The 10,436-nt window shown below is 42.0% G+C and overlaps 2 non-coding genes across 2 annotated transcripts; both read right to left on the bottom strand.

The window, feature by feature from the left end:
* Positions 1–362: 362 nt before the first annotated feature.
* Positions 363–452, bottom strand: trnap-ugg (transfer RNA proline (anticodon UGG)). Its single transcript is given in 2 exon segments — positions 363–409; positions 416–452. It is a non-coding gene; the product is annotated as a tRNA-Pro (tRNA).
* Positions 453–9,462: 9,010 nt separating this feature from the next.
* On the bottom strand, positions 9,463–9,544 carry trnas-cga (transfer RNA serine (anticodon CGA)). Its single transcript has one exon. It is a non-coding gene; the product is annotated as a tRNA-Ser (tRNA).
* Positions 9,545–10,436: the final 892 nt, after the last annotated feature.

The following is a 10,436-nucleotide window of genomic DNA, read 5'->3' on the forward strand; positions in this document are numbered from 1 at the left end:
CCCAATTCCCCAAAAAAACCACCGAATTTACACCTCCCTGAACACTACGGGCAATTTAGCATGGCCAATCTACCAAACATGCACATCTTTAGACTCACATCTTAATATATTCTAATGGGCCTACTACTTTTAATTATGTTTTTTTTCTTTTCCTCAAACACCGAGTTCCTGGTTCATTTCTTGCAAATAAATACACATATTTCCAGATGAGCTTTGAGTGACAGTGACATTTTTACTATTTCCTGAGCAAGATATTGTCTGTTCAGTTGGCCGAGGTACACGCAGAATTAATTTCGAGTTCAAGGGATTTTGTAGCAATCAGGATGGAAATTTACCAAAACCACAGGCAACGCTGTCGTCGCTGCTGTGAGCAGGATGCGAACCTACGCAGGGAATAACCCCATTGGATTTCAAGTCCAAGTCCAACGCCTTAACCCCTCGGCCATCACAGCAGACGAGCACGACTGCGTTAGAGATTATAGATTTTGATCGGAAAGAACGCGTTAAGAATGGTCGACTAATGAACACTAAAACTTTCGGCAGCAGCACCAGAAATATATCTCATGCAGAAGCTGACGATGTTTACCGTTTCGACTGACAGATTTTTCGTCACAACTTTAATTCTCACACAGCTGACATTGCAGGCATGAGTGAAATAAATTAGTTATTTCACAGCGCGCAGGAAGTGCCCCGTCGGCGCGACCATCTGTTCTGATGCAGCTGGCCAACTCATGACCCTTAACCATTGGATTTTGAATTTTCATCTCAAAGTACTGAATGGTAAATGCTCATATTGGTTACCTAGCCACTGGCGCTACATTTGAGAAAACATGTCTCTGTATTTGAGAGAGTGCAGAAGCGATTTATAACAATCATTCTTGAATTGAGAACCTGAGTAACGACGACTGAAAGAAGAACTTGGCACTGTTTCGTTTGGAGGGAAGAAGACTGAGAGCAGATTTGGTCGACGTTTGCAAAAGCATGGATAGACTGGATAGATTATGTTATTGGTCGAAATATCGAAAAAGGACCTTAAGCGCTGTGTTCAGCAGTGCAAGCGATCTTTTTTTCAGGGCTCTTTGGCCACCTTTGTAGGAGAGGCCCAAGACCGCTCCGAATCTGGTTTTCACGTGGACCCCAACTGACACTTTCAACACAGCCCACATCGGAGGTCAATGATGGTAAAGTGATAGGAGGTAGATATAGGCGTGACGTCAGAGAATGGTACGGGCGAGAAATCATTGTTGCGGATGGTAGTGGAGTCGGCGTCAGGAGGGGCATTTAAGCGGATATTGGATAGGCATATGGATGATAGCATAAGGTAGGAGTAGAGGTTAGATTTTAGGATTAGGTTAAAAGTTCGGTGCAACATCTTGGGCCGAAGGGCCTGTACTGTGCCGGACTGGTCTCTTCTACGGCACGCTGATTTTTCCAGGTGAATACGACATTCAGTTTCGAGTTGCAATAATTACATGCAACATTGATGCCATTGTTAGCCACATGCTCCTAATCTACACATCCAATCCAATTAACCCGCAATCAATGATGAACATCTCTGCAGAGAGCTCTCGGTCCTCCCTTAATATTATAATGTTTACAAGATACCACATCATCTATCTCTGAGATCTTACAAGACTTCTGACGGGTGAATCCCTTCCCAGGTTGCACTGCATTATTTTTCAATAACCCAAACACTTGATTTTCACTAAGAACTCTGCCGAAGTCTATACAACTTTACAATGATACATTAGGAAGGAGGTTAATTTCTACCAATTGGTATAATTTAAAAAAAAAACAATTCTAACATAAGGTTATTACAACACTGTGACACAGCCGAGGAATTGAGAACAACCCCTCTCTCACTTCAGCCTGAGAGATTAAACAAGCCGTTCTTCTAACATGTTCCTGCAGTTTGCAATCCCTGCTATTTGCATCCTGCAAGTAAATTTTAAGCTGATGTTTCGTTTATTAAGTAAATCTTTACAGTTTCTATTCTGAACACTTCCCATTTGTAATGGTCTTTTCTCGACAAAATCATTGCTCTGAATACCAGAAATACGAGTGAAATTCAACCACTTTGCAACTTTACCAAGCCAAAAACGCGAAATTTGTGAAAACCCCTGAAATAACTGTGAGACATAACCATTCCCACACTCTATATTTTGAAATCTGTCCCTCTCACTCTTCCCTTGATCTGTGGGTACAAAGATTTGTTCAAACTATCATAATCGGCACATTTCTTTTTACATTCTTCGCCTGTCCTCCTCCTGTGCCAATGGCTTTTTGGACGTAGTGTTCACACTATTTACTATTTTATCTTCCTTACGAATATTTTGCACTTCTTTACTACCTACAAACATTTGATTAAGGAATACAACTAACCCTTTCAAATTCTACAATCACCTAAGCATTTCAGAATACTGTAGAATCATAATTCTACTTTTTACAAAATGACAAGCTTGGGAATGTGTCTAATCGGGTCCTTTCAAAAATGCCCTTATTAAAATACTTATATGTCTCGAACTGCCTGTTTACAGAAAACTGATAAACTTAACTGATGTTTCTTTCCATTAAGAATCTCATTTAATCCAATATCTCTACGTAGAGACCAGAAATCCAGTTTTGAACATCAGTTGCATGCAACTGTGAAACCTTAGCAGCCATTTTGTATTAGGTCTCGAGTCCGGAGCGGCCATTTTGTTAATAGTAGGTCAAGGGCCCGTAAAGCAGCTTAGATAATGAGAACCTGCTCCCAGAGGGGAACAAGAACAAGAGTGCACATATTTGAAGACATTTGCAAATGATGTCAGAAAAGAAATTTTGACTGTCTGGAAATTTGGCGGGGGAAGGTTCAGTCGGGGAATTCTGGGCGACTTTGGATTCTCATAGATAGAAATAACATGCAACGCTTCGAGTTAATTCGCAGTGTTCAGAAAAGATTTACCAATGTTTTGCCGAGGCTGGAGATTTTGATTTATTAGGATAGACTGGGATTTCCTTCACTGGGACGTCGGAGGTAACGGGTGACCGTAGAGAAGTTTGTAAAACCATGACGGGCATAGACAAGATACATAACAAGGTCTTTTCCCTTGGAGCTTAAGCGAGCCGAGGGAGCGGATGTGGTGTGAGTTCAAAGCTCCGTACTACTTTTTTTGAGGTGAGAGGAAAGAGATTTAGAGGGGACGCGAAGGGGCAACTTTTTCACACAGAGGTTAGTTCGTGTGTGGAATAAACTGCGAGAGGAAGTTTATATGCAAAGACAGTTACCGCATTTAAAAGAAATTGGGATAGTTACGCAAACAGGAAAGGTTTGGAGGGATACAAGCTAAAGCAGTCAATTGGGAATCGTTTAGTTTGGAAAACTTGCTAGGCATGGACGAGGGTCTACGACTTGGACGATGATGTGTTTAAGGAAACTATGATAGCGAAACGACACAATTAGCAGATAAAGAGTGGTCACTGGACTTAAAATAACAACTCTGTCTTCTCTCAAATACGCTGGCAGACCTGCTGAGTTTCGTCTTTTCACTTCCTCAAAGAAGTATTTGTTCATTACGGGAAGTACGGAAGACTCCAATCCCACCTCATTGACCAATTTCCACCCCAACTTCCTACCTATATCCACCTCACCTCTACTAGCCACATCCCCGTCTTTTGACTTGTCCGTCTTCCCTGCCATGTACCCGCCCCTAACAACTCACTGACCAACACCCATCCCAACTCCCTACCCATACTCACCTCATTCCGTCTCCTTGAACTGCCCGTCCTCTCCCCAACTATCTGCTCCACTATCCACATTCCATTAGCGCCTCGCCATCTTTCTGTTTATTTCTGAGCCCCCTTCCCCTCCTCCATTTCTGAAGAAGGGTCCAAACCCGATATGTCAGATTACCTGCTCCTCTGATGCTGCCTGGCCTGCTGTGCTCCTCCAGCTCCGCACCTTCTTATCTCCGACTCCAGCATCGGCTGTTCCTACGATCTCCACTTTCCAAGTTGCTGTTTTGCACTTGTGGCAAGTGACGTCACAATGATCGCAAAATCCTAACAAGGCGGAAAGAGGCCATTCAATCTATCGCGTCCGCAACGACCTGCCATCCCACCCAGGCCCAATCCGTGTTTTTACAATGGCCAATCCATATAATATACACAACTTCCGACTATGGGAAGAAACGAGAGCTCTCCTCAGAAACCTACACTGACATGGGGAGATTGCCTAACAGCACACTGACGATCGCGGGAAACAAATTCGTGTCGGTTGTCTGTGAATACTCAGAACTAATCACTAAACCATCAGGGAAGCACATCAGTAAAACCTAACTGAAAAACTGGAACAAAAGCAAAGTTGCTGGAAAAACACAGCAGAACTGGGTTCTGACGATGAGCCATCAGACCCGAAATTTAACCCTTGTTTTCTCCTTCACAGATCCTGCCAGACCTGCTGATCTTTTAAAGCAGCTTTGCTTTTGTTCCCAATCGAATAACTGTGTCTGATCCAGATTATTTTCCGAAATTATTTCAGGAGTCTCAGATGCAGTGAACGATCAATTATTTTGCCAATGTTGGCGAAGGAGGAGTTCAGAACTTCAAAGCATAGCTCTGAAAATCAAGTAGGAACATCAACTATTTATACCTTGCATGTGCCATTGAGGGTATATTACTCGAAATCCGAAGCGGTCCGAATCAGACAAATAACTCGTTATTCACAAAACAAAAATAGCGGCGATCCCTAGTGGCTATGTTCCGATTCAATTCCTCTTAACTGCTGTCCTGTTCTGTCAGTCTTCGACGTCAGCCCAGCAGCATCCGCTAACCTGCTGTAGCCGCAACATTTCGAGCTTGCTTGCGGATGTTGATTTTTTGTAGTCTGACAAACTTTCTTGAATAAGAAGATAAATAAAACAGTGACCATAGTACCTAACAGCACAGAAAAAGGCCCTTCAGTCCACGATATTGAGCTGAACACGACGCCAAATAAAAATAATGTATTCTGCCAGCCCCTTGGTTCATGTCCGTCTATTCCTGCATATTCATACGATTGGCTAAATAGCTCTTAAACACACCTATCGTCACTGCCTCCTGTAATGTGGCTTACTTAATCCAGGCGCCATAAATTTCCTCGGCATTTCTGCATGATATCTAACTTCATCGATATCTAACTTCACTTCGATATGACTTTATTGAGAAAGCTCTTGGTTCTGCATATTTATTTCTCCTTTTCAAATATCACAAAACAGAACTTGTGCACGTCACAAGTGCACATGGGTATATTGAGAAATCGCATATATTTATTCACAACTGCCACACCATAATCTCTAGGATGCATCAGAATACTAATTAGAAATTCGGAACCTAGTGCTATCACATTCCCGTGTTTGACAATGAACAGATCTAGTCAACCAAATTCCTCTGTTCCCTTGACATTATTCTCAAGAAAATGTTGGCCACAAAACTTCTCGTGTTGGTTGCATGAACAGATATCTCTCTTCAGCTGGTGTTCTTTGTCATTTAAAGCTTTTGTCATCACCTTACTTTCCAAACGTAATGGTTTTCTGTTAAGATTCCTGCAAACTACCCAACTTCAGCGCTGCTTCTCCTTGAATAAGTAATTCCTAAAAGACATGCACACAATCTGTGAAATTTCATGTTTGAATCCCTGGGATTGTGTTCCTGACTTGTCCTGATCTCAAACAACATTTTTGTGTGTGAAGTAGGTAAAGTACCCTTCATTTTTTGTCAGTTACATGACAAATTGGAACCAGAGAATCATCAGAGAATGATGGCCTCTCTTATTGCTTCACAATTGTCCCTGCCTTTTAACAAATGCCTTTTTTCAGAGTTTCTCAACTGTTTTCGTATCCTTAGAATCATTGTCAGAAAACATAGTCCTGGTTTCTTTTTTTAATGTATGTTGATGAGTCCCTACCCCAGTTTATCACCCATACGTTTTAAGTTACTTGAAGAACATCAGCATATAGATACAAAAAGTAGGAGCAGAATAGGCCGCTTGGCCTTTCAAACCTGCTCTGCCGTGAACATGACCATGGCTAATCTATTTCAATGCCATATTTCCTCTTTCTCTCCGCAGCATTTGATTCCTTTGATATGGAAATTCAGTCAATCTCTTTGTTGCATTTATTGTGTGTAATAGCGTCACAGCCTTCTGTTGTGGCAACTTGGAAAGGTTGAAGAAAGTTTCAAAGCGGCATTAAAGTGAGGATCTGAACAGTAAGTCTACATAAAACTGGTGGATATGGAAGAAAGCATGATTTTGAAATTGGAATGTCGGGTCAAGTCAACAGGATAAACTTGGTAGAAGAGTTGTCGGTGCCAGCATGAAGCAGTGAGAGAGGAAAATGTCAAAGTATAAACAGTAAAAGCGTGGATACCTCTGGGTCAGCATTATTTCACACCGATTCCTGTTTTTGTCAGGAGCTGCAGCTTTTCACAAGCAGCTTACCAGTTCCAATGTTGGACAGGATGAAGAGAAACAAGAAGAACAAGACTCTGCCACTGAATTTGGGAACCGTAAGTACTTGCTTCAAATAATTATTTGAGGAATGTGCTCAATCACACCTAATAAATACATTTCATTATGTCCTTAACAGTTATGGGCGCAAGACTCTTCTCGTGTTCTGGGAATGTTCCTCCTTCCGAGATTTGTGTTGAACTATCATCAGCTCCATGCTTGTTCATTGAAATTATCTCTGAACGGAGATGCAGCAAAAAAGAAAATGTTTTGAATGGTATCCCCGTATGCTTCAATAATACTTCTTAAACGCCTTTTGGCGAAAATTCATTTCGCAAAATACTTCTTAAAAGCGCAATAGCTAAAATTCATTTCGGATTTCAGCATTCTTAAGCTTCATCAAAACATCGCCGTGCACGTTTTCAAAGTTTTCCCCATTTCATCCGCTTTACCTTCACTGTATTTCTAACATTACCTAAGTCTTCATAACAGTTTGGGAACTGAAATATAAACTCTGTTCCTCTCTCCCGAATGCTGATCTGCATAATTCGGCAATTTGGCACTTGTGGATTGGGGATTTAGCGGAATTATTTTCCTTTTAGTGTTGACATGAAGGTTGATATGGAGGCTCAGTATTTACGGATGCTTTCTCACCGCTCCAGAGATCTGGTTTTAATTGCAATATGGGGCGACTCTCTATGTGGATTCTATACGTTCTGCCCAAGTCTGCGTGGGTTTACCTCGGGTGCACCGGTTTCCTCCACAATCAAAAGGTGTTCGGATTAAGAGAAATGGCCATACTTAATTGCCCAAAGTGTCCCGGTAAGTCAGTTGACCATGCAAATTACAAGGACGGGGAAAGGGTTGAGTGGGATGCTCTCCGGTGTGTTGGTGTGGACACGAATGGCCGAACGGCCTGCTTCCGCACTGAAAGCGTTCTCAGTACGTCAATAACATTTTCCAGAGTCAGAGACAGCGTTTCAGCTTTGCCCTTGCAATAATTTCAACTTGAAACGTTAACACTGCATTCTCTCTGCAGACACTGCCAAGCCTGATAATATTCTCAAGCAATTCCAGTTTGGTTATGGCTTGTATTTCTTCTTTCGCTCTTTGTGACAGAACAGGGTTCGTTGATTTTATTTGATTTCGGTTTCGTAAAAACGGGAAGATTCATTTAAAAAAAAAACCGAGGTATGACAACAGTTTGAGGCACGGAAGGACATGGAGTGCAAATTATGATAAAGTTTGCAAGAAGGTTTTGTCTATGGATTTGGAATGTGACCGTTTTCCAAAATAAGTATGTACAGGATGCGCAGTACCTTTTGATTCTCAGAAAACATTACATGCGTTCAGTAATATCTTTGTGAAGACATACTCCGCCAAGCGGAGTACAATGCAAGGCTTTTGATGCCGGTCAATAATCTAGGTCAGAAAGAATTCGCTTTCAAGGATTTTGAGTAAAAACAAAATAGTTCACTGGACAACAAATATCAAAGTTCCACATTCTTGGGTTAATCAGTTCGTGATACTCTGGCTGTTTCTTCAGACGGGAAGTGTTTACATTGCGAGAATTTTGTCAGGACAGGTTTGATGCCGATGGGAGCCGTCTTCTGGTGCACGAGTAATGCTCCATTCTCTGAGCGTGAAGCTCATATTTAAGTCTCATCCGGTCCATAGGTGTATCGCAGCATCTTTAAACAAGCTGATTTTAAAACATTTAGAAATGACATCGAAAGACTTTCGTCGAAGTGGGACAATCTTTAAGCAATTCATTCAAAGAGCCAAGATAAATAATTGGCAGCTGGTATTACACAAACACAGTTAGTGGTATACACGTTGAACTCTCTGTTGTAGATAACACAGTGTGGGGCTGGAGGGGCACAGCAGGCCAGGCAGCATCAGGAGAGCAGGGAAGTGACAGAGATAACACAGTGTGAAGCTGGAAGAGGACGGGTCGGAGACAACACGGTGTGGTATTCTTACTATCTCTGAACACTCAGTTCTACACTTTCTGTTTTAATAAAACTCCTCATCTGTCATTTCAGCATTTCCTTGGCCTCCTTCTTCCCTGTTCACATTCTATGATTCTACTTTCATCAATCCGTTAATCATGTGTTTTTCTTTTCTATTCAGGATTCTGAACAAGTGCAATGTTTCATATTTCTTATTTTCGATCGTACTTGTCACAATCTGATACGCTTTAGTTTTCTCGTCCGAGCTGCTCAGTCACTTTTTTTTTGTTTTTGCTTGTGTCATAGCCATCTGTCAGGTCAGCTGACTAAAAAAAACTCAAAGAAGTAAATCAGAAACAAAGCAGTTCTGACGGAAATGTCACTCGACCCGAAACATTATCATTGATTTCTCTCCCAGCTGTTGCCAGATCTACTGAGATTTACCAGCAATTTCTGTTTTAGTTTGTGCCAGGTTGCTTGATCAGCTTTGAATGGCAGGGACATTTTACACTTCTGGCAGAAGATGAGTTTCGTCTGTTCAATTTCGCAAGTGAAGACAGAATTACTGGAAGTATTGAACCGTTATTATATGAATAATTCTGCCCCCACTGTTCTTAAAGCACAGTCAGTAATTTCCAGCTTAATCAATTTCCAGTTTTCTCAACACCGTGCCTCGTCATTTCACGTACGGAATGATTTCTTAATCTTGTCAGCAAAAAGAAAACAGTCTTGTACATGTGGTGAGCTAAGTGGAGGTCGATTGCTATAACTCCTGAAAATTGCACATGAATGTGTTTGAAAAGAAAACTTTGTACTGAAAGTCTATATCGATGCTACCAGAGATTTCGCAACAGCTCCTCACTGTCGATCGAGACCTCTTTACTTGTTACTCTAAAGCGAGATTTTGGGAAAACTGCCGAAGTTGAGGCCTTGCGCCATCAGTTAATGGAGCAGTTAAGAAACTTCTGCAGATTTTTGTTCAGAAAGGTATCAGTATCATATTGAAAGCAGCATTACTCACAAAACTGCTAACAGCACTTGCGCCGCTGTGAGCAGGATTCGAACCTGCGCGGGAAAATCCCATTGGATTTCGAGTCCAACGCCTTAACCTCTCGGCCATCACAGCTGTTACGGCCGCTTGATTTAGCAATTTGAAATTCCTATTTGAAAAGGAAACAAAAGTTGCAGTGGACCATGAAAGTCAATGAAAAGAAAAGCTTTCAGGACGTAGTATGCATGACATAACCTGTGCCCAGGCCGTCAAATCTAACCTTTTAAGCAGATCTGTTTTCCTCACAATCTGAATCCGCGTACACCTGACGCTGAGGGCATGATTTGTTAGAGTGTTATAGACTCACAGATCTAAGCATTGCGGAAACAGACCCAAAGTGCCCGCAATGGCTGCCGGTTCGGAAACAATTGTCCAGCATCTCGTCCGTAACGTTGCTTGCGATTGCGTTATAAGTATTTATCTTAACACTAAAATACTGATACTAAATACGCAGGCACTGTCGTACATTAGATCAAATGTATACATTGGAGAAAGTGCAGAAGCGATTTACAGGGAGAGTTCCAGGAATGAGAAACTGAAATTATTCTGATAGACTGAAGAACTTGGTACTATGCGAGGAGATTTGATCGAGGACTTTAAACTGATGAAGGGGGCTGGATAATAGAGATAAGGAAAAGATATTCCCGTAAGATAAACGAGGGCCACACGCCGGTAGGATTGAAGTGACGCTATTAAGAAGTAAGAGTAATGTCTGGATTAAAAATCGTAGTATTTCCCAGACCATCCACAACGTCATCACCTCAGGTGACGTCCCACCCACAGCCTCCAACATTGTCGTTCCCCAAACACTCACCGCCCGTTTCTATCTCCTTCTCAAAATCCATAAACCCGACTGCCCTGGCCGACCCATTTCACACACACCCCCTCCCCCGCCGCCAGGAGCTCGCGTCGACGTGCGGGACACAACATCCGCCCTCCACCTGCTCCAAGACTTTTAATTCCCTGG

Source organism: Stegostoma tigrinum, chromosome 34, assembly GCF_030684315.1.
Source record: "Stegostoma tigrinum isolate sSteTig4 chromosome 34, sSteTig4.hap1, whole genome shotgun sequence".
In the NCBI taxonomy this organism is placed as follows: Eukaryota; Metazoa; Chordata; class Chondrichthyes; order Orectolobiformes; family Stegostomatidae; genus Stegostoma; species Stegostoma tigrinum.